The sequence below is a fragment of the Amblyomma maculatum genome, chromosome 11 (genome assembly GCF_055883805.1).
Source record: "Amblyomma maculatum isolate TAMU_Amacu chromosome 11, ASM5588380v1, whole genome shotgun sequence".
Classification (NCBI taxonomy): domain Eukaryota; kingdom Metazoa; phylum Arthropoda; class Arachnida; order Ixodida; family Ixodidae; genus Amblyomma; species Amblyomma maculatum.
This window is the reverse complement of record NC_139354.1, coordinates 72,078,851-72,104,923: the sequence shown is the minus strand read 5'-3', so window position 1 is coordinate 72,104,923 and position 26,073 is coordinate 72,078,851. Positions and strand designations below refer to the sequence as shown.

The following is a 26,073-nucleotide window of genomic DNA, read 5'->3' as shown; positions in this document are numbered from 1 at the left end:
TAAACCTCGGCAAAAAAGGAGGTTTTCTTTATTAGGCCACAAAGATTTGCCAGGAAGTGAATATTGGAGGAGGGCTCAGTGAATGTGTTATGTTATGTGCACTAGTAGCATGTGTATGAGTTCTAAAGTGATACACTACATCACGTACTGTAACCCCCGCCGGGGTGGCGCAGTGGTTACGGCGCTTGACTACTGTTCCCAAGAACGCGGGATCGAATCCCGGCCTCGGCGGCCACTTTTCGATGGAGGCGAAAAGCAAAGTGCCCGTGTGCTGTGCGATGTCAGTGCACGTTAAAGAACCCCAGGTGGTCGAAATTTCCCGAGTCCTCCACTACGGCGTCTCTCATAGCCTGAGTCGCTTTGGGACGTTAAACCCCACAAACCAAACCAAACCAATGAGGACCGTTGCGTTCCAATCTTTAGGTGATACATAGGGGGGCCTCTATGCATCCTTTAGTCTATTCAAGCAGCACATAGCTAGCAATATTCTTAAATCAAGCATATTTTTTTAATTGAAATTGCTTCAAAACTGAACTCAATATAAAAACACTACAGTGAAAAAAAATTTTTTAGGGCATATCTGAGTTTCCGTTAATAATGAAGCCCAAATTATGCCTTTTCTTTCACAAACTAAGCTCCAACCTTTCATTACACAGTGTTTGTAAGAGCCTACCATTAGTTTTCATATCTATGTTGATTGATAATGAAGGCTCCTGCGGCTCTACGAAACTAATAATTCTGACATGAAACCATCATTTACTCAAAACTTGTGAGATGAATAATTTTCAAGGTTAATCTTTATCTAACAGATGTGGATGCAAATAAAGATTCGAAGCCGATCTTTTGTAATAAAAGGACTGCTTTTAGAATTTCTAAACAATTAGTGCACTCGGAGCGATGGTGCGAAAAGCCCAGGCAAAACCTCGCCGATAGCACACACACACAAAATAGCGAACGCAAATGAACGCCTCCATTGAGCTATACTCTTAGGTCACAAAACTGCTCGTTTCACACATGGGTCGAAACAGAGAGCAGCGGCAAAGGTTGTTAGCAGGGCGGATAGGAACACTTTTCAAAGCACTGCACTGATTATAGGCATGAGTGAGAATCGGTTCGTGTAGCGGGTTTCTGACAGCGCTCTTCTTTCGGCTCGCAAAACAGCCCGAATTTAGTTGCACGCCGCGGCTAATGTACCCGAGCTTTCAGAATTTGAAAAATGTCCGTGGCTAATGATAGCGGCCGTCGTTGTATCATTTTGCAATCGGGCGCCTGCATGAAGTAGCTGAAATGTAATAACTTAAAAACTACTTCATTAGGTGATTATTGAACATCACTCCATCATTCTTCAAATGCGCGACATATTATATTTCACCGCATACGTCCTCTTGCCGCCTCTAACAGACCATTCTCATTAAATAGGAATGGAGTACATGAGTCATGCGGCTAAAGATATTTCTACAAGCCTTATTTTATGTTTTTTTCCCCCAGTTTGTACGAGATTGGTCGTTTGGACATAGCTGCTGCCTTGGACCTTGTCCTTAATGAAACTAAAGTAGCGAAGGTGCCCTTGTTGGGCTTTTCGCAAGGGTTCGCTTCAAGCCTTATATTTCTCTCCATGAGGCCTGAGTACAGCGACAAGGTACGTTTTTCAAGACTGCTGCAATGCTTTACGAAGAAATACATTATAAGTTTCGTAACATATTTAAGGGTAGGTGGAGAGTTATGCGGTGATTTTGTACGCACCTAAACCGGAGGCACTGAAATATGCTTTGGTGTCAGGGTGTATTAAAGGCATCTTGTTTTATCCTGCTAGTAAAAAGTTATTTTTCGTGCGCTGAATTTGGTATTCGAAATATAGGTGTATGACGATTAGCGCAATATCACAATATTTTGCAGCACATTCATATGAGCTTTCTCGCAACTGTGATGTTTCCCAGAAGTGCCCATTTTTCCTCTACTTATATTTCTTAGTTGTGTCACGCCTTACATTTGTAAAGCGTTCACTGAATAATCGCTTTTTCTAAATTTGTTTCATACGGTGAGAGATGAGTGTATTTTATGGTATCGCAATGAAAACTGGTAACTGAAATTCATTTGAGAATTGATCGCTGTGTATTAATGAATTAAAAAGCTGCAGTGGATACAAATTGGCGGCAGGAATAGAACCCAGGCCTTCTTCATTGCAAGAACATGCGAGTCTATTTTGAAACTTGAAGTAAGCGGCTATTTAATGAAGGATCATGAGTTCAGATTAACTCAAAGAAGAGGTGATGCATTTGGTGCATTGCCAGTTGGAAATAGTTTTCCAAGGAGGATCACAATTTTTTTACAATGATTGCAAAACTATTTGTGGCACTAGCGAAAATCTTTTCTAGCCTCCCTATTCGAGCTTCACATCAACTTTTCATTTGCAAAAAGTAAGTATCGGCTACATTGTGACGTTACAGTATGCATTTCGCGCTTCGTGCGGATGATATGACCTTAAATTTGAGCAGCGAACGTTGCTGTCATTGGAGTGGGCACTGAGAACAGCCTGAATGTATGAGTCATTTGCATTATGAATTCACAAGTGAACCAGGAGACAGAATCTCGCGAAAACAGGCTTCTGTGATAAGAGTAAGACTCAATGCTGCTGAAAACTTGAGGCGAAAATTGCCTTCAGGTTACTGTGAAGCTTCATTCGTTTAAAACGAAGAAAGAACCCAGAATCTTTAACTGCAAAAGGGCAGTATCGCCACAAGTGACGATTTTTCGTGAGATAAACACCCGGCCTGCAAAACGTTGCTTGGCTTCGCTAAAGGTGAGTATTGTACTAGAAGGTTGGGTCGGGAAAAATGTGCATCAGCAGCAAATACTACAGTATAGCCCTGCTAGTGAATGCGTTGTCGCGGAAAATAAATTTCGGCGACTAAACATGAGAGACAACCTTGCAATTTCGCTTCCAGCTTGTTGCATACTAAGCATTAATACCGTATGGATGTTTTTACAGACAGCAATCCGTACGAAACTCACGATGTATTGATGACTCACCTGTTCTGCGTCGTAGTGATGCGCGAGGGGCAGTTGGCTGGCGCCTTATTAGCTTGAAACTCATGTTTGCGGAAATTCCTGCACATACAAGAAAATGATTTGGGCGTGTATTGGCGTCTCCCTTTTTCTAGCCATACTTTTGTTAACTAAGTGCGTGACGCCCCTAACATATTCACTGCTCGTTTTGCGAGAGTAATTATTCACTTAGATCGTGACTCACTGCCGCAGCTTTATGCGGACACCGTCTTTTCTTAGCCCTTTCTTAAGTGAATGCGAAACATTTGATTCATCGGTTTGACTTCAACAGTCACAGCTAGTCCCTCAGCCTGTTCGAACGACTACATCCGCATCTAGCTTTCTATGTCTTGTTTTAAAGAGTGTACCACAGACTACCTTTTCAGTATCGCATCCACTTGGCTTCAGTCATCATTCCCTGCTGCATTCTGAAGAACAAATTTCTGCTTTTAACCACCTCCATCAAATTTAGAGCCTTAAGGATGATAAGCGGGCTGAGTTTGGCACCACTGATCGATAAACATCTCTTTTCTTTGGAATGAGTACTTGCCGGATGTGTCACGTTCTTCCGTTGAAATTAGCTGGAAGTTGTTTATGAATGCCGTTGAATGTCTCACGCTGAACGCTTTTGTGCCGAAGAGGTCGCTGAAGTGCAACATAGAAACTCCTTGGTTCACTATTCTCTTCGAATGACTCACTGAAAATAAAAAGTATCACTATAAATTTTAAATAACGATGGGAAGGATACTTTCGCGTGGAAATCGAGTACAATGCGTCACTGAAATAATGCCAGTGACGCATTCTTCAAATACATTTTGCCTAATAGTCTCTAGTAAATTAAAAAATGCATCTGCAGTATACAACTAGTATAAACTGACAATATTCTGCTTTTCTCAATGGGATGCCCTCCTATTAGTTGCAATGTTTTTGCGTTTGTTATAGCGAGTGCCTTGTTCTTGAAGTTGTTTGGATCCAACCTTTAAGAGCTAACTGGTGACCAAGATTTCCTCTTTGTTTAGTGTTCTGAAAAATATTTCTAAAACATTTAGAAATACAAAGTCGCCCTGTACCACATATTGTAATAAATTCTATCATCCTCTTTCGAAAGACGTTAAATTCCAGTTACCAGAAAGTTGGGAAGATGATCCGTGTGCATAACTTTGGAAATGAACATTGTCCTGGCAACTTTCGTCCCATACAGCTCCCTGGCATTCGTGTGTAAAATATCGAACCTGTCATATACTCGCATGTGTTTTCATTCTTGCAATCAATTGTCTCTTTCTGGATAGCTCAGCATGCATTCCATAGTCCCTTTATATGCAAAAGTTAATATTTTTCACATCAGAAGATTGCATCCTTGATGCAGTCTCCTCATGCAGATTACGTTTCTCAGCCAGATTACTCAATTTTATTTTGAAGTTGTTTGACAAGGCCTATTACGAGAGTCAACTTCTTAAAGAGTTGACTTAATATAAACGCTAAACAAGTTTCATGCTGACCCGTTATCTTTCAAACCACTCGCTCTACGCAGCGGAAAACAATGCTGATTCCAATTCTTTACTTGTCCCTTATGGCCTGCCTTAGGTATTAGTTATCTTCTCTCTCATCTGCTTACCTTTCTTTTTCTATTATCCATACTGCTGATGACTGCGTTATTAGCATAAAATTAATAACCTTACGTCTATTATTTTGACATCTATTTGATATGCCCAAGGTTTGTGACTAGGGTAACGAAAGTAATATCAAACAAACTATTTATATATATAAGCAGGCGCTCATTTCGCTCTATTCAACCGCACCTACTGCTTCGTGTTTTTACGTTTTCCATGAGACAGTCATAGTGTATAATACCTAATTACTTACGCCTCTGAAGTATTTTCAAAAAGTAGTGTTATCTATATCATAAATAAGCTGAACAGGATGCTTGTGCATTATACAAGAAAATAATAAGTTTAATCATATTGCTCAGAATATATTATTTTTAAAGATCTGGAACGCTTGATATTAAGAAAATTTTTTGGAGGCACTTAGATACCTTTGAAGTACGGTAAGACGGAATAGTTTATGCGACTCTTCTTACTCATTTGCAACTTTCGACCTAATTCATTCCCATTGTGCTCATTTGCTTTCTTTCTGCCTGCGTTGTTTTCATTTGTGCTCATTTTCTATTCTTTCGTGACCTTTTCGTTACGTCACCATCTACGTTGCTTGGTTGTCATTCCAGGTGACTCTATTAGAGGCCATTCGATTACCTTAACATTAATTATTCATAGTTATATGTTTTTAGCCTACTTCGACAGATATCCCGACTTCTACTTATTTTGTGAGATCTCACCAGCCTCGACGTCATGATCCAAGTTTCTTAGTGTTTGACTCAAGGTTTGCCTTATTCAGCGGTGATTATTATTACTTCCTCTTAATTACACGTTAATCTAATCCGACACAAATTGAGTCTTTCTAACAAGATTCTGAGGTTTTTTTACTATTTCGACATCCGAGCTTGTTTCAAGTGCCCTCAGTTTATTAAAGTGTAGCGCTATATCAATAAAATTTCGCATTTGTAGCTGTATATATTCAAATACTTATTCTACACCTATCAAACTGGACTTCTAGGTTCATGCTTGCTTATACATTTCAATCAATCATTTTTTTTTCTTCTATAATTATACTTCTAAACGATATCATGGGTGGACACCTCGCGCGGACGTACACTTTCTGTAATACTCATGAGCACATTAAGCCTATCAGTTTCATATTCTGCATATCACCGAAGCCCTGTCATTGATTACTTTAATTTGGAAGCTTAGCAAAACTGAGCTCGTCATTTTATACGTCCGAACTATTACCTAAAAAATAGCGAGACCGCCACGAAATAAAATTTTCTGATTCCACTTCTATCTCACGGCAGGTCAGCAGAATTATTAATAATTTTCCATAAAATTTGCCACAATGGCTACCTAAAAAATTACTGAAAAGAACTCATACGCATCAGCATGCATTGATCACCGCAATAAAACTGTTGTTCCATCATGTCATACCAATATTTTCGTGACTGCTGGGTGGTAAATACTTGTCAACTTGAATCACCTTACCCATGACATTGTTTTTAAAGCATATAATAAAACATTTCGTAAAGCCACTAATTTTTTTGAATGTATGCATGTTTTTACCGTTAAAATAGTTTTCCTTTTCTGTTTTAAATCTGTTCGATAGTTCTCCTCATTGCATTAGGAAATTTTTGTGTTTCTGTTTATTTACTCCCAGTTCTGCTCACCCCTTCAAGTTTCGTATGTTACGGTTGTTGTATACCAACAATATATATATATATATATATATATATATATATATATATATATATATATTGTAATCTTAGATCTCCACTACCCTTCCTTGTGCTCCTGAGCTCTGTGGGCGTTGTAAATAAACAACAAAATAAATAATTCCAGTGATGCTCCTCTAAAAGTGTAACGAGAAATAAGGACATTTTATTCTCTAGATTGAACAAAAACGGTCAGACGTATCAACCAGTCTTCGTGAAGGAAAGTGCCCCTTGATGTTGTAAGCAACGTCCTCAATTTCTCTCCGAACTTCTGGATGCCCTTAAATACAGTTAATGTTCGTTATGTGACAGCGCATATCTTATTTTCTAAACACTATTCCTCTATAGGGCAGGTATATTTGAAGAATTTAATCGAAAATATTGACTTTTCAGGTGGAAGTTTTGCTAGGATACGCTCCTGTTGCAAACCTGACGTACATGGGCCCTCCTCTCCGGGAGATCATATCTGTTTCTGATGCATTATTTGTAAGTCCTGAAACATACCTCTTGAAAAGGCTAAAGACCTGGATTATTATAAATTTATTAGGGTCTCTTATAAATTGAGTAAAATAGTGTACGGTAGCTTTCTTCAACATCCTTTACCTAGTATAAAATATTAGCAAGTTTCTTTTTCCTAGAAAATTCAAATATTTAGCAAATAATTATACATGTGCTTATTTCTTGCTTTGAGATAGGTTGGCCGTTTGAAATGGCGTATTATGTATTAAAAACCAACAGCCTCAAATATTCTAAGTAGTAATGATTCACACTTTACCTTACATTAGACAATGCTATGCAATAACAGCCTGCTGGCTCGTACCTCCAGTCAGTGTATACGCAAACTATACCGGAGACATCGATGCTGATAAAAGCACATTGGTTTCTCTGAGACTCAAAGTGATATTGTCAAACATAACTGTGGAAACAAGAGCCTTTATGTTCTGCGAAATAACTGCGGAAGAAGTTAGTAAACAGTGCTTGCTTACAGAAAACACTGCTTAGGACATACGTTCTGGTATGGCGTTTATGAAAATGATGTGACACTTCTGTACTGGCGCTTTCTAGTGCGAGTAATAACTGAAGTTTACCCTTTCACTTTTTGTAATGGAAAACGTTCACGAAAAGGGCTCAGATCTTGGCCGTATGATTTGAAGCAGATATAAGGCAGTTTCACAGTACTATTGAACACTGCGTCTGTGAAAGCCTTGGTTGTGCTTCCTTGGGACAGGGGTACGTGAAATTTCACCAGATGTTTAAAAAACTGAAATTTGTTCATAATGATACAATGCTAAGCAGTTAATATTTACGCGACCCATTTGCAGATCCGTGAGTTGTCCAGCTTTAGCGGAACTTCTTATATTTTAGTTGTCCGTGCTTTTTAAGAGTTGATAGTGCGATGCTCAAAGAAGTATGAAGTCACTACGCAAACTTAGTGGAAGACAGCAGAAATCTTTGAAAACAGTTCATGCTACTGCCAACCCATTTTTGTTATGTTACAAATACTTTGTAATTTGGCTTAAGAATAAATAGAGTTACGAAAGAAATCAAACGTAGGAGCGTATTCTGAGGTACACAGTGCAGTAGCAACACGGACACTACAAGTGAGAAAGACACGAACGTTCCGTGTTGCTGCGCATATTCGGACAACAAGATGTATCAACTCTCTGTGTTGCTGCTGCGCTGTGGACCTCAGCCTAATGAACCGACAAGGCAGCCACTATGTATTAAATAGGAACATATCTGTTATTCTTCCGCACTTTGCCGCTAAAATGTATCTATCGAGAACACGGCGCTCAATTAGAAAGCTTTGCCAAAACAAGAACAAGCAATATTCGCGATATAAATCAGAGCACACGCTCCATGTTGAAGTAATTGCAGAAATCATGCCTGATATTATTAATCTAGAAAACACTTTCTGATTTGATGGTTATAGGAAAATGTTCTTCGTTTCTACTTCTCTTTGGCGTTAGTGGCGAAGGATGACGACGAAGACTTAGACGTTTAAAAATTAAAACGTTTATGTATCAAATTAGCATGCTTAGAGCAATGACGGACAAAATCATTGACTAGGAATTGCTCTAGTTTCTTGAGCTCTCCCTCTCAGACGATTAGGAAGAAAACACCTAGGTTTCCGCTAACAAACGTCAACAGCTCGATCTATTCCTATGTGGCAGACCTTCTACTTTTGCATAAGCTGCGTATTGCCACGTAAATTAGCGCACCCGCCGAGCCACCGCTCTCCGCCAGCGGGTCTCAGGAGCCCCGATAAGGCGCAAAACAAACACTACATCGTCAGCAGACGCAGGTGGGACGTCACCATTTACAATAGAAATTAAGCAAATCGGAAGTAAATTGCTGTCCGCGCTGCCACCCGTCACTCGATAAAAACGCAGGAGAAGAAGCAGGAACCTATATCCCGTACGCGAAAAGGCTCGTATGATCCGAAAATCGCAACAAAAGAAAATAAAAAACGAACTTGCACATCACTGCCTTCCATTGTGCTGCATCTCGCAGTAGGCAAACTAAGGCCTACGTGCAAGCGTAAAAGCAGAATTTTCCTAGAGTGATTCCCCAGGTCACAGACGTATTCGTAGAACGGCACCGTCGCAAGCATAGGTTAAAAAAGGTAAAAAAAAAGGACAGCCATTGAAAGAAAGCGGTACGGGCGCGCTTCGCTCCTCAACTGTATTTTATGTCATTCGTCAGGTTTCTTTAGCGGCCTATATGACTTGTAGAGCCGTTTACTTTATCTAATTGTTCGTTTTCCAAATTACAACTTCAGTTGTTCGTAAACATTTATTGGTTTTCCTTTCAGTTCTCTGTCTGGTGCTTTAGTGCGCGCCATTTTTAATATTGAATTTTCATCAACTAGCTCAGACGTCTGCATCGCTGTACACTAACACAAGTGGTCAAATATCTCCGGCTTCATTCAAGCGAGCCAGAGGTGCCATTATCTTCGCGGTGCTTTCGTGGCATTCGTACTCCACAGACAACCAAAGCACATTTTCGGCGAAGGAGGGAACGACGGAGGGTGGGGGGAGGTCAAAATGCATGCACGAGATCACTCTCGCACAGCCTCTGGTTATCCTAGCAGCACACATACTACGAAAGTACCGAGTTCATGTTTACATAGCAATATATTTATCACGTCTTAAATGCGCCCTGCTCGTCGGTGCGTATTCCGCAAGCTACTGGGGGATCTCAAGCTGGGTTAATCTTCAGTTAAGATGTGTTAATATAAATGCTGACACAAAATTATTACCTTGATATCTGCTTCAGAAATCTCTCCCCCATACCCGATAAATACGAATACAATGTTAATGGCCATTTATGATTGTCGGAAGTAGGTCGCAACGATTGTCGACCGAGCAGGTTCTGTTTATAAATCAAAGCTTCTATCGTAATTACCTACAAATTAAAAAAAAACCGTCTGAGGCGCATTGGATTTTATCTATGTTAAGCTGCAATGTTTCACTCTAGGCAGCCAACATACGCCAGATTCTCTAATAAAGTCACCGAGTAAAGTGTGCGGAAGCAAAAATTACAGGGGCAACTTAGGTTGGTTTAAATAGTATGAATGATGTTTGAACGTTTGTAGTAACTGGATTAAGTGTGTAAATGAGAAATAACGTTGATGAAATGGTCAATTGTTTTAAGCATGCATTACATCGAGCTAATCTTTATTACATGAGGCTAAATGTTTATTTATGCCAGTGCTAGCACGGAGAGTGCCTGCATCATAACGGGTATAATGTGAGAATACTGTTTCAGAACATTACAAAACACTTCTCTTATCCCATACAGCAGCAATACTCATAAGGAAATGATATTCTTTGGCAGGAATTAGTCTAAAAAGTGTTTCAAGTTTTGACTAGATCTGGAAACTAAACATATTCTATTACCATCCGGTTCCTCAGTAGGACTGATCGTTTTTTTCAATTCAAGTGCAGCAATGAGACCGCGTGCAAATAATAATTTCTAAGGATATAGTTTTGAATGTATGGACCAGATTGTATGTACTGTCCTTGGTTCGCAGAGACCATACATAATACGAATTGAAAAAGAATCAGCCCACAAACATAAATAAGGTTTTTTTCTCTTCGTCAAAGCAAAAGTGGAAGATGACGCTGCGATATTTAGAGAAACAAGTTCCCAGAACAGAGCAAATTGGGATATCTAGCTTCTGATTAGGCTCCACAATATAGCTTTTGATTCAAAACACCATAGATTGGGATAATAATTTCATACTCTTTCCGTGTTAATGTTCACACGATGGAGTTGTATGCATTGTATCTTGAAGTGTCAATAGTACAAAGTAGGATGGATTAAGAGGAGATTTACTTTCATAGATCTCAAATGAACATAAGTTCTTGTCTCGAATCCCAAACGCTACCATCTTAGGTTTCAAGACGTTTGGTGTTTTTGGTAGGTTTTACTTTCACAGACTGACTCGACGTTTAAAGAACGCCATAGTGAACGACTGCGAAAACTTCGACTACTGGTGCTCTTTACGTGCACTGACATAGCATACCACACGGAGGCCTTTTCGTTTCGCCTCCATCGAAGCGAAACGCCATGGCTGCGATTTTGTTTCCGTAGCCTCGAGTGCTGCAAATGAGCGCCTTAACCCCGGTGGTACCGCGGTGAGGCAACTTGGACGGACGATGTGAAACCTCAAAACTCCCCTACCATAACAGATCCAATGATGTCGAATTTATACTTGAGAAAAATAGCATAACACAATTTTTGTCTCTGCTACTGAGCATTGAGCATTTAGACCTAAATAGATTTCGAAAACTGTAAGTTACCTTTATGAGACGATTACTCTTTCAAAATTGTTTTTGCGGCGAGGTAAGTATTCATATTCTTCAAAAGACGAGCTTGTTATTTTGTGCATGCATTCATTGTGGCCCCATGAACAGGGTTGGGTATTGCGTAACACCGGCTAAAAGCAATGTCTAAAATTAATCTTCTGAAAATGAATGTACCTTGAAGAAATATAAACCAGAATCATATTCCTACACGTTACGCCATCACCCTCGCGGTCCTGACTAGCTGCGCTACAGAGCCGCTGATTTCCTCCTCCACGACGTGATACTACAACACGGTGCCCTTGAACTGCTCACGGATTATGGTCGCTGCTTCTGCTCCAGAGTGGTTGACGAGCTACTTCGTGTGTGCACCGTCCACCACAAATTTACCACCGCCTATCATCATCAGTCCAACGGCCTCACATAACGCCTCAACCGTACGCTCACAGATATGATATCAATGTGTGTCTCCTGCGACCATCGGGATTGGGACATTAATCTACCATTTGTAGCATTCGCTTACACTTTTCTCAACATGACACCGTTGGCTGCTTTTCCTTTTATTTGCTTTTTGGACGACACCCATTACTCCCCGTTGAATGTCAATTTGCAAGTGTACTGTCTTTTTTGTTCATACGCATGAAATGCTTTATTCACAGCTTCTTCTGGACCCACTTGGAAATAGCGGCTATCTATATATACCCTACGCTCCGAAAAAGGTCATTGAGTTTGTGTGCAACATATTTCAAGGAATTCCGTGTTCCTTGTTCTACATACTGCCACTGTTAAACAGTCCAAAACAACTTAATGAGGTAAAGTGCTATGTGCAACACCTATAAACAGCGACTTCACAACTCATAATCACCTACGCGACTAACAGCTCAGAAAGAAATTCGGCCAGGAGATTCCTTGTGAGCACAATTTTATAATGTTATGTTTTCAGATGCGTTAGAGTTCAAACGGGCTCCCGTGCAAATTTTACGCTCGACAAATGCATGGATCTTTCACATTTTTCCATTAAGGGCTTAAATATATTTCTTAGAGCTGCTGTCACAGCTACCCCATACCATTGTCCAAGCTTATTCTAACGTTGGCTCATTTCACAATCCTCGGCATTCGAACATGTCCACAGCTGGATAGGATAAAGAAAAGTGGAGTCTCAGGATATATCGATATTAGCACGAAAAGATGAATCAGTTGACACCAACGGCGGAAACTAAATCAACGCAATTGGTGACCTATCCCTTACAAAACGCGCTGAAGATTTCGTACGCAATCACATATTTCAATCCGCGAATTAAAAAAAATAAAAATCACTTCAACCAATTGTCATATAATAAATCGGACCTAAATTCATTTAGGACGCTCTGAAACGTGTGAAAGTCTGAAATTCGGACCATGCCTCAGCAATATGGCCGTATGCGACGCACTTTGCTTATTGGCGGCTTTCTAAAGAGAGCGTCTTAAGCAGCTGTCACAGCGAATATTCCCCCGCCAGATGTGTTTATTTTTATGTCTTGAGGAGGGATTGATGACGCACACGTGGAGTCGGCATGACGTTCGCTGTTTGTTCACTGCGGTGGGAAAACGAGTGGCGCAGCACTGAGAACTCGTCACCAAATAAAGCCCCAGCAAGGCAATGTCTTTCATCTACAACTGAGAATCACAGCTTGAAACCTTTTCCTAGTGGAAATAGAGAGCATATATTCACACATATTCTAGTTATACTTTGTCATGGACTAGCACGAGACTAACAAAACACCTGGGGCGGCCAAGGAAGCTCCTCCAGTCACCACAGAGCGTGATAACCACTACTCTACGTCAGACCTGTGAGAACTTTTGCGCTACTCACCTTCTACAGCGTTAGGACGCCTGAAGGACCGCTGCTACTGAATAATTTTGAAGGAAGACGAACTTGTACCGAAATAAGCGAACAGAAAATTTAAACGCGTAGATTCATCTAGCGAAATTCACAGATACCAGCACAACAGTCTCGTGTGGCTCTAGCGAAGAGGCCGTAACCTGGGCGCAAAATGTGCTAGAAAAGGCAAAATCTTAGAGAAACGAACTTTCAACATAAAGAAAAAAGCTTTCGCATTGCTGCACGCTATCACTCTATGTGCTGTAAGGAATTTTAATTTTCATGAGAGGCGAACCAGAATCTTTACCGCGCGGATGGCAAATGTCACATTTTTCATTTGTGCCTCATAACGACATAGGCGTGACTACGGAGCTAAAACAATTATCACAAAGCGTGTCGGGAACAACAGTTCTGAATGATTCGGCACCCAGAAAGCAAATATCACCGCCGCTCCCGATGACACGCTGGGGATTTCGGGGCGGGTGGTTAGAAAAAAAGGTCTGTTTGCAAAGCAGATATTTGTCTAATCGAACTGGTTTTGTAAACTATATTTTTTCCAGCTTCGACGGCCATTGAACATTGGTGCACCCTTCATGCACAGAAGACTACTTTTATTGGGAAGTTGCAGCTGAGGTTAAACGTGCTCTAAGGTAAAGAGTGTGCACCACTGATGAAATATCAAATGAAGAATCATGTGCTTCGTCATTGGTGGCGCTATGCTTACGGCGGTACGGTTTTCAGACAATACATAAAGAATCGAAATGCTCTGCCAACCTTCTTCTTACTCTTAAAAATTACTGCCGCTTCGTTTCTTACACAGTTTTTGCATTCAAACTTACTTATTAAGTCGCCAAAATTTCTTGACATTTCGCACCGGATTAAGAGCTTCGATAATTATCGATATACAATATGGAATAATAAGGTATCATAAAACCTGAGCAAAATAATTACCTTACAGATTGGAAAAATATATAGATACAAAACCGTTATATTCAACAATTGTCAACCCTGCTCAAGTAACTGTTAACACGCCTTTCCAGGCGATAATAGCCGTTATTCCATCTGAGCGCGTATTCGATGCTTGCTGTGTAGCGGCTGGACGAAGAAGGGGTTAGGCTTAATGCGGCAATCTGCAGCGTAAGGAAAACACCTCAGTCCTCTTGAATGTTTTGCATAGATTCCAATTCGTGAGAATTGGAAGTGCTTATAAACATCCAACTAACGTTCATAGTAAGTAAAAGAAGAAAGCAGTTTGCGATGAGGTAACCTCCGGCAGCAAGCCGGAGTGGTTAATAAGTGAAGCTGATTGACATATTACAATATTAAGCCAAATTATGGTGGAAAGAGCCCATAGAGAACACCCTCCAACTAACGCCAAGCGATATCGAAGGGTAATAAACGAAGGAGGAATATATTTGCTTTATAATCACACATGCCGGATATCTTTCTTCCAGACGAGAGCGGCAGTAATTTTCGCCCACGCTCCCGTGGGTACATCGTATCAAAACTTACACCACTATGTACAGGTGAGAAAAATCTTCACATTTTAGTCATGGGAAATTTGATACGTTGGTATCCAGTTTCAATTATGCACTAAAACTCATTTTACGACACAACGAATTTAGTATTACATAGAAAATCGTACTGGTAAACCCGCTTTGGTTATGAGCTCTCTCTAGCTAGGGGAAAGTCATAAAGGCGTTTTCTTTTTTCATCTTTTTTCATCGGAGCACAAAAAGGATTACACAATCACAATTTACAATTCATGTTTGAATGGAAGTTAGAAATAGAGTTCTTGACTGCTCCATATGGTAGTACATCATTCATAATCCGCTAAATGTTTTTGTTAGGTGTACGTAAGCTGTAAGGAAACGATTAGCTTTTGGCACCTGAGAATCGGCACTCACGCGACGAACTTTCGTTTAGTGGCGACTTGCTGTGGGCAGTGCACCAGTGTGTCTTGGTGCACCCACATGACTAGTTTTCACATTCCGTTTAATCGGTTCCTTAACGTTTCTAATTTCAATAACAGAAACACTCACGTGGCAGTCCCAAGCCGTTCCTGTGTTCAAAAATCCTGAAGTGCACTTTGGATCACGATAATGCGATGAGGCGAAAGCCATTATAGCGCGGTGGATCGTAGCCCTGCACTACGGCACTGTATCTTCCACTCTTCTTTCACTCCCAACTTCCTCTTTTTTATTACGGCATGGTGCAATATCAGCGGAACACTGTGACAGATACTGCGCCTTTTCTAACCTGTAAAGCAATTTCAGACGCCACTGGTGCCTGCTGTACTAACGCCTACTAGTCATCTGGGCTGTATTCCGTTTGATATGTGGTGCGGCGTTCGAGCAAGCGGCAAATGAAAGGCGTCGCACGGACTTCTGGATCGGACGCTTGGCAGGGTCAGCTTCGTATATGAGGGAAGCGCCTAGCTTGCAGACTCGGACTGCTCCATACCCTACACCCCTACATGCCCGATACCCAGACCAATTCTTCCTCATCATGCAGACTCTGCGGCAAACCAGTACAATTCCTATAAATTCTTCTTACATGCCCCACCTTTCCTCATCCCCCTTACCGAATGTCGTAGAGTCCTACTGGGAGTCTATCATAAAGAGCACTTCAAGACCAACGTAAGATCATTTCTATTGTTAGCAGTGGGATTACTTTTCAAGGACTTTCGTTTCCCTTATAAGGGTGTCTCCCATGTAGTAAGGGAGCACCTATGTGCCATGCGGGGGGCTTCACCCCCACTATTTGTTTAAATGGCGATAAAATGTTTCTACCACAATCTTGTGACGTCATGACCTGTAATGATGGTACATCGCGCGCCCCTTGTCGAACACAACCAGTGTTTCATTGAAGGCATCAAAGTTACCAGCGTTCTATAACTTGTTCACAGGAAAGTAAACGCGTAGTATAGATTACTCTCGGAATCCCGCTATTATCGTCACGGTAGACAATGGGAATTGCGAAGAGCGTTTCACGGGGTCAACCTACTTGTACCCGTAACTCTATACCGATCCATATATTGTGGAGGCCCAGGACAAGATATCCTAAATAGATTTAGGGAGATACCGGTTAAAGCGACCGTCAAATCGTTTTTCTCTAAGCTTCACTCTCGTACCCTTCCCGTTAAAACGTGACTTATTGTCAATGGTACATTTGTACTTTACATCCTCAGTTGCATAATCTGTAAAAAACGAGACACCCTCGATTACGTTTTTATGGACTGCTCGGATCCTGATTTGCCCTGAGATAGAATATAAAGAGCTTTAGAAAAGAACTACCTATTAATCCATACGGCATCTGGTTTCTGCCCGCATAACTTGACGAGGTCCCATACGACATGATTATGGTGCTGGGCCTCCACAGCGTTTGGAAAACGCTGATGGTATTTAGGAACGCGGAAGAAAATGCGCGATCGGTCAGTTACAACTTTATTGACTGCGTAACATTTCTATGAGATATTCTCCGCAGTCAGCTTGAGCAGCCTCAGTGGATGAATGCGATCGACGGATTGATCGGAATGAAAAATGTGTAACACATCGCTTAAATGGGTCATGACAACTAGCAATTGAGCATAAATTGATTATTGCATTTCACTCCACACACTTTAACTTATACATACACGAAATGTAGGGTCATTTGGTGCAGTAGATGGTTAAAAATATTTATTAATAATTGCGAAATCAGCTTCCTGGTCTGGCAACTATTGGCCGATGACGTCCCAACGGCATATCATTCCCATATCGTCTGCTTTTCGTGCTGTCTCCTACACTCTTGCATACACGCCGTAGATGGTTGTAACTGAGAGGGGTTTTTTTCAACAAAAATATTCTACTAGCATATTTTTTTTTTCTTTGAGAAGTTGTTTTGGGCACCGTCTAGACAATGTCGAGAAGGCTGAAATCGACGGACTCTTGCTGTATTATTTCAGCATACAATCAGAAGCATATTATCCTTACTTTATGACAGTTAGCTTGTTTTAGCAACCAGCGCTCCCCCATATAAAAAGCCGTCTAACGTCTTCTTCCGCCCCATGTACGTGAGCCACGAATGGGGGAGGGGTTCGCGCTGTGTTGATTGTTGAGCTATTTCCCATCGCACGTTTGGTCCAAAACGTAAGCGGAAAGCCCATACAGTTCTGCGTTGACGCGACAGCATAATTTGCGACCTAGAGATGCAGACAAAACTTTAAATGAAGCGGTATCCCTTAACTAGTTGTTATATGCGCTTGTTAGCCAAACTTAAATATTTTTGACTGGTAAACCATATTTGTTTTGCCAAACAATGTTCGGTCTGGAAGCTGGCAGCGCACGAAACCATGCTGCGCTGCCGCTGCTTCAGTTCCGCCATCGCAAAACGCAACGCGATTCGAATGCTCTGTACTACTCGTACCGAAGAAGAGCCTCCCATCCGATGCCGTCTACGTCTCGCCTCCCACGCAGCCGCGCGACCAACTACGGCTGACTCCCGAGCCTAAGCTTGCATATTCCTAGTCTTGTCCAGCAAATGACTCGTGATTGCTTCAACGTAAATGTAGACCATTTAGTATTTAGTGTGTGAGCCCTAAACTCCCTCAGGAGTGCGCCGATAAGCAGATAACGACTGCGCTCCCGACGTTGTTGTTTACATGGCTTTCGTAATGACTGGATGTATGCTGCTATAGTTCGCACGGCTTAAAATGCAAGCTGTGCTAGCAACACCGAAACTATATAATTCTTTTCAATCCGCTTGCACCCCTATTTATTCACAAACTACATCTGCGCTCCAACAATCGCCGTGAATGCTGCGTCGCCTGCCTGCGCCGGATACTCACAAAGGGCGCCGACCGCTACCGGCTGTGCTCGCCAGACGGGGTCACATCGACGCTTCCTGCTCAATGTGCACCCGCTTTGTAATGTAAGCAGTCGTCGAGTTAGGGTCACTCAGAAATACATTCGATGGCCATGTGCTAAAGCCTGTTAAAAACGCTCCGTAATCGCCTAAACTATAGACCCGAACTGTGTATCTGCTTGTTTTTCTTTTTCTAACACGGTTAAGCTATAGAAATGCGCAGCATTTAAGGCATTCACTCATCGAGTGTCAAGCTCTCGATCGGCCTCCGATCCGACCAAACTAGATCGTGAGACTGTCCGCTGATCAGTTCCGTGGGCGTCGCGGGGCCGAAAACCTCACACTACGGTGATAGGTGACCGTTGGTCCTATTGGCGTGGTCGCCGGTTTAATGCGACATATTAATGCGTCCATATGCTAGGGACCCTAACGAATGTTTTTGAAGACCCTAACAAATTAGCCGCGCAGCCCACTGGCTGTGACCGTGCCTTATCTATGCTGAAGAAAAGATGCCTTATACTCTGTATCGCTTTTGCCGGTAACATCTTCATTGGGCTCTTCAGCATGAGAAACGACCGCTATGACAATCGTCTACGAAAAGAAAAAAGATGTTCTTTCATACAGCATTCTGCATTGCAGACGACGCTGCGCCGCGTATTCTCTTATGACGTCACAGGAGAATTTCAAAATGGCGGTCGCTCTCGGTAAGAGGAGCTTCCCGATTTCGATATCTACCGCATTTTTTTGTAATAGGAGGCGCGCGCTGGGCACTAAAACTTTGCGAGTAGTATCATAGACATGTATAATATTATTAGAAGTATAAAACGGCAATGCATCGAACGACCCCCTCATCTGCAGTTTAAGCCGAATATAGGCTGGTGATTTTTATGCCTGTTTGTAGTTTGTTGACAGACACTAAAAGAAAAGAAAAATCCGGGGCGTGGCGCAGTTGGTATAACGCTGGGCTAGGGATAGAAGGGATAGAGGTTCGACTCCCGGTGGAGAGAAGGCTTATTCATTTATTTTCAACTCTCGCTTTCGAAAGCGTGAAACCTCTGCTGACAACCTTCTGTCGACAAAGATGAGGTACTAAAGGCTTTATCCTTAAAATACTCTTCAGGAATAAGTGTTCCACTTTTAAGGCACAATAATTATAAAGCTAAATATGTTACCTCAGGATTTTTCAGATAATTATGGAAGAAGCATAACATGCCTTATTGCGAGACAAAATGATAGGAGGCCGCTTTTACAAAATATGTTCCAATGACGGGCTAGCACTGAGATTGGCATTGTGCTAATGTATTTAAGGTTGGATTCGTTTTATATGCAAATGGAGCGAAATTATCTACCTCAATGCTCCGTGAAACGCCTACGCTTGAAGGGAACAGCATAATTTCTAAGACTAGCTTTTGTCCATTTAAAATACCACCGCAAACTAGAGTCCACCTTGTGTAGAAGATGAGGGTTAATTTGGAAGCTAAATGGCACGAAACAAACTACTATGAGGGCTGCAAAGAGATTGAATGCATCACAGATTTGATAACAAATCACGTGCGTGCATTTTAGGACGCGCTTTGGTTATTTGGATGGCAAAAGATGGCAAAAGCGTCTAGGGTTGCTAGAGAATAGACTCTCTGTAAGAACAATCAGGCTGAGAACGACTTGTCTTTTCTTTTTCCACGTCGTTTCTGGCTAAATTTTTACGGTTTGCTATCAGTAATTTTTTTTTTGATGAACATGCATGATGTGGGCAATATTTTAATGAATACACATACGAATACAGGTACCGCCTTTTCCAAAAGTAACCAGGCTGCGTGCTTCGCTTTTGAGTTTGGTAGTAGAGAATTCATCATCATCATCATCAGCAGCAGCAGCAGCAGCCTGATTATACCCACTGCAGGGCGAAGGCCTCTCCCATATCTCTCCACTTAACCCGGTTCTGTGCTAGCTGCATCCACTTGACCCCTGCGAACTTCTTAATCTCATCCACCCACCTAACTTTCTGCCGCCCCCTGCTACGCTTTCCTTCCCTTGGAATCCAGTTTGTTACCCTCAGCGACCATCGGTTATCCTCTCTTCGCACTACATGTCCTGCCCATGTCCATTTCTTCTTCTTAATTTCCACTAGAGAGAATTCATACCACTTATGAAGCATTAAACCTATGGAAAGCAAAGACGAGATCCTGTCCTCACTTTTTAACAAGTGTTAATAATGTGGTTATCTATGTTGGCGTTAGAATATAAGCGAGAAGCAAAACATGCAGCCTGGGTACTTTTGCAAAGACGGTACATTCTATAACCCATTCCCAGATATACTATACGCGAAGTGTATTTTCAATGTGACAGTACAACTATTGTTTTGCTCGGGATCAAATGTGCCCTTTTGAATATACAATACAATCATCTCAGACCATACATTATTATTATTCCAGATTATTCCACTGACTTTGCTGTTGAATTAAACGACGTATTAGCACATGTTCAGATCAAGTATTTTAACTCTCCTGTCATCCTCGCCGGTGACTTTAACTTCCCACATATCAACTGGTCATCTGTTTCACTTGCTGATCCTTGTCAGCCCCGTGGTTGTACTGATTTTCTTGACTTGTTGCATTTATTCCAACTGACGCAGCTTGTTTGTTCCCCGACAAGGGATGATGCCATTCTTGACTTAGTTTTTACAACACACCCTGAACGTGCCTCTGTAAATGTGCTTGAGACCATCAGTGACCACCGTGTTGTTCACTGCATGTTCCAGTTAGTTACCCCGAAAGCATCTGTGTCCAAAAAATTGATTTATGATTTTTTTAAAGCAGACTTAGACAGTATTCATACCCACCTTGAGAGCTTTTATTATTCCTTTGAATCTGCGTATTGTAATCGAAGTGTTTCTGAAAACTGGTTGCTTTTCCGTGATTTGTTAAAAAGTTTGCAGGAGAAATACGTTCCTAAAAGGTGGCTTTCAACCACAGGAAATAATGAATGGTTCACAAGGGATATCAAACGATGCCTGAACAAAAAGAAACGCCTGTATGCGAAAGCTGCACGCACACAGGCAACGTTGGACTGGACCGCATATATGAACTTTGCAAAATCCTGCAAGCAGAAAATTGAAGAAGCGAAATATAGGTTTTTTAATTTTGACATGCCAAACTTTTTGAAGACCAACCCTAAAAAATTTTGGAAAGTCATTTCTCCTGCACAAAAAAAGGAACTCCCGTGTTTAGTCTCTGCAGATGGTACCTCAATTGACCCAGTTGACATGTGTGATCAGTTTAATTCTTTTTTCTGTAGCATTTTTGGAGAAGAAAAGCCGTTGCCTACATTTGAACCCGCACCTAGCATTGAATTCACAATGCCTAGTATTGAAATACATCCTGAGGGTATAGAGAGGGCTATTGAACGCCTGCCTGCATTTTCGAGCCCGGGCCCTGATGCAATTAGCACAAAACTACTAAAAATAACAAAACAATATACATCGCGCATCCTGGCACTCATCTTTCAACAATCAATTGATACGGCTGAGATTCCTGATGATTGGAAGCTTGCACATGTTTTACCTATATTTAAAGGAGGGGATAGAGATAATATGACAAACTACAGACCCATATCACTGACATCAGTTGTTTGCAAATTACTAGAACACGTCATATCATCTCACATAATGAAATATATCACTCAGAATCATATCTTGCTTCCCAACCAGCATGGATTTCAGCGCGGTCGTTCTTGTGAAACCCAGCTGTTTGAACTAACTACCGACCTTCACCGAAACTTAGAACAGTTAATCCAAACTGACGCCATCTTCATTGATTTTGCAAAAGCCTTTGATCGTGTGCCCCATAATCGCCTCATATATAAAATGAGTAGCATTAACATAAATATTAAAGTTATCAGATGGGTAGAAGAATATTTAAACACCAGAGTTCAATCGGTTATTACTGACGACTTTAAATCTTCTCCTCAGCCCGTGAAATCTGGAGTCCCTCAAGGATCTGTCCTTGGGCCCACATTATTTCTAATATATATAAACGATATTGCATCCAGCATTACATCATCAATCAGGCTATTCGCAGATGATTGTGTCCTCTACCGTCCAATTTTTAATCTTACTGACTGTGTTATGTTGCAGGATGATTTATCTAGGTTAGACATGTGGTGCTCTGAATGGCAAATGACTATAAACACTAAAAAGACTAAATTAATGCGATTCAGTACCTGCAGCCTGATTTTGTCGAACACCTACTATATTAGCAACGCGGAAATAGAGCCTGTCGAATCCTTTAAATATTTAGGAGTTTATTTAACCCCTAATTTATCATGGACTGTGCATATAAATAATCTTCTGACTAACACATATAAAACTCTAGGTTTTATCCGCCGGTCACTTTGCAGAGCTAATACAGATACCCGACTAATCGCTTATACCACACTGGTTAGACCGAAGCTCGAATACGCGTCATTCATTTGGTGTCCTCATCAACTGTATCTTATTAACAAATTAGAGGCACTTCAAAACAGAGCGAGTCGATTCATCTCACGTCAGTATTCACGTTATTCAAGCATAACAGCAATAAAAGAGAATCTTAAACTTCCAACATTAGAAAGAAGACGTAAGCAATCACGCCTTGCGTTTTTTTCATAAACTATACCATAACCCTACCTCTTTCTCAGCACCGATAATTACGCCCGCCACACGCACGTTTCATCGTTTTGACCACGATAAAAAAATCGAGCCCCCATTTGCACGAACAGACTCAGTTAAATTTTCGTTTTTACACCTAGCAATAAGAGAATGGAATGCTCTCCCCTCTTCTGTAGTTAATACTATCGATTATGACCAGTTTACTTCATTACTTAACGATTTTCTAACAGCGTAGTGGGAAATTTCCACCTTTTGTGGTTTACTTTTGTTTCGATTTTTTCTTTTGCTTTAACCTTTGTGTGTCATGTATTTTCTTGCATATTTCCGTGTCATCATATTGTGATCATGTTTTTCCTAATTGCTTCTTGTATATTTAGCACTTTTACATGCCGCCACGTTACTGTTCCGATTTGTTCATTGTGTTTATTTTCATGACGTTACCACATCCCCCCCTATGTAATGCCCACTTGGGCCTTTAGGGTAAATAAATGAAAAAAAAAAAACATTAGTAGCGTCAAGATCTAAAACGCCAACATTATTTAAAAATTAAATGCTATCCTTGCAGTCTTATAAATCTGTTTTTCATTTCCAAACAGTTCAATTTGTCATTATATGTAGCCTAAATTATGGTCTGAATTTTGTAATGCACTTCTTATTTCAGTACTCAGTATCTTATGAAGGCCCTAAAATTTTCTCTCTAAGGATGGCCCGATGCCCGGTACACATTTTGTTCATGGCTAGGTTGATTTTTTGCCGATTGAGAAACATCAATAAATTGGATTATTAGCATCACAGTAATTATTTACATGCCCTCCAATATAATGCGAAGAGAAATCAAGTTGGTCTTTATTTGTGTCAAAAAATACTCGTTAAAATTTATCTTACTGCAAATCTCCACTCGATATTTCCACATTTATAGGGCCAAGAATTTTGTCATGTATGACCACGGAGTACTGAGAAATCAAGAGCTCTACGGCCAGGTGAGGAACACGTTCCCTTATTTACCTTGTGGCCTTGGTATTGGTCATTTTATTATGCCGCCTTATATAACAGTTGCTTGCATTGTTCGGGGCATTCTTTTCTTTAATTTTTAGCTTTACTAAAAAAACATTATAAGTAGTATGTCAATAATATTACCTGACTATTCACTTGCTTAACTCGGATTACGTGCTGGAAACTTCTGTATAGTATTTTTAGACAGTAATGACATATTTGAACTCGTACTTGTTTACAAATATCTAAGAATACTTGACTGTGGCCGTTATGATTTTATGGTAACTTAAGGAACGCCCTACAGACCGTCTAAGCTGTCAACAGGCTGATATATTACTGGCGAAAGCTTGGCTACGCATAATTGTTGTTTTGTTTGTAGTACCGCGCTCGCTCCGAATACTTCTTTCTAACCCTTATCAAGTACTTGTCTTAAAGTGCTCATTAGAATAAATTGAGAGAGAAAGCACAATAAAGAACCGGAATATTAGCGCAGTTCTGCTTCGTACGCAACCTGGTACATTCTTTACATCACTGGAGTTCACCAACTGATTCAGTTTTACCAAACTTCGTAGCTATAACATACCACTCTTGTGAAATGGCCGGCACTGACAGGTAGGCGGATGCTTTTAGAAGATTCCTGTCACCCTGACCGACTCGGTAGGCTTTGGAAACGTGGGTAGGTACAGTCTTGGTCAAAAGTCCCGAAGCCAAAAAATCTCAGCCACAAAACTGAGCCCTCATGCCGTCAATAAAGGCTAAAGGGCATTTAATATAATAGCAAATGTCTTATTATCAGAGTAAGAAACTTTCGCATAGCATTTGAATGCCCTTTAATCCTAAATGGCACCGTGACGGCTTCATTATGTGGACGAGACAAAATCCTTTGACTTTAGGACTTTTGAACAAGATTATACATAGCGTATGCAAGCGAAGTCGATACACTGGGATCCTGAGGCGCACACGTGGTCTAAAAGGCGCGCAGGAGCGTTTGTAGGCCTTCATAATACTGAGCTTCAAATTTCCGTTGACGCATATTCCAGATAATCGGATAGCCTATAGCAGTATCATTTCGATATTTGAGATAATGTAGAAACAAATTAGGGGCCAGTAATTGAATAAAGCAAAATTGCGGCTGTTGAGGCCTTAGTGTGCGGCAACAATTATCTGCAAAAACCCTTCGCAGAAGGGAGCCAGTAAATATGACGCATGATGTTAGTGGATCATATTTTCCAATAAGGGAAAGCATCACAAGAGCGAACGAAAAAAATAGATTCCAGTGATTGGAACAACTATAGAAAAGAACGGTTTGGGAAATCCATTGAGACTTCCTGCATTACTTTATATCACGTTGATAAGAGTACTTTACAAGAGAAGAAAACAAAACTACATCAGCAAGGAGGAAAAACTTAAAACGAGCTCTGCATTCCTACTTTTTGTGAAACTCGTTCACCGGTTGTTTCTTCTAAAGCTCACTATCAAGACTACAATATTTTCTCACAGTAATATGTTTTAATTGATAATCTTTTCTTTTTCATTGTCGCTGTGCTTGTGGTATTCTGACACTGATACTCCTACGTTTTATAACCCCTTGCTTCAGGCGAATCCTCCTCCTTACCCCCTGGAGCGCATCGTTACTCCTGTAGAACTCTTTTGGTCTCAAGGAGATACACTCGCTAGCCCGACTGACGTAGCTGATCTCATGAAGAGGCTGGGCTCTAATCTCGTTCACCAGGAAAAGGTGCCGCAGAATGACTTTCGTCACTTCGACTTCATCACCGGCTACCAGGCCACGGAATTCCTCCACAAGCCCATGATTGATACGCTCGAAAGGCGCGCTGGCAGGGCCCCGTGACAGCGGGAAATGGTATTCTCTGGCCTTTACTCAATATTTCTAGTTGCTATATTTGAAATATATTTTCAAAAATAAAATCAAATTTGTCTCTATTATAGCTATACTTTTTGCTCCTTAGTTGTATCAGTGAGCAGTATTCATTAAAAAATTGCATTGAAGTGTAACCTGTTCATTAATAAAGAACAATGACTGTCCGTTTAATGTGGCTTTGTGTAGCAACGCGCGTATCTTACGGGAAGCCTTAATAAATACGTGGGCTGCAATTGTACCGTTTACATTGAATGACTTGAAAGAAAATAACAAAAGCGGAGATACAAATTATAGGATTTCGCTTAATGGTCCTAACTGGGGAAATGGCAAAAACTACTATATAGGACTGCTCTCACTAGCTGCATCTCTTAGTCATTACTAATATCATCAAATTCTATCGCTGCTTCTCTTATTATAAACTAAATGCGCACTCATTGTTATATGATGATGATGATGGATTTTAATGGCGCAAGGGCGACTCAGGCCAAAGAGCGCCAGACTCAAGGTTAAAGCAATCATTGTTATAGTTACTACCGTCATTACAATAATCACTATCTGCAGCGGCATTATCATTGCTACTGTCATCATTGTCATCCCTACCTGCATAGTCTTTGCGATCACTGCTGGAATCCTTACGCTAGACAAGGAGAATTACGATGTGTTTCCCACAAG

The 26,073-nt window shown here is 40.9% G+C and overlaps 1 pseudogene; it reads left to right on the top strand.

Moving 5' to 3' along the window:
* Positions 1 to 25,401, top strand: part of LOC146174144 (lipase lipl-1-like) — a 36,693-nt pseudogene extending 11,292 nt beyond the window's left edge.
* The last annotated feature ends 672 nt before the right edge of the window (positions 25,402 to 26,073 follow it).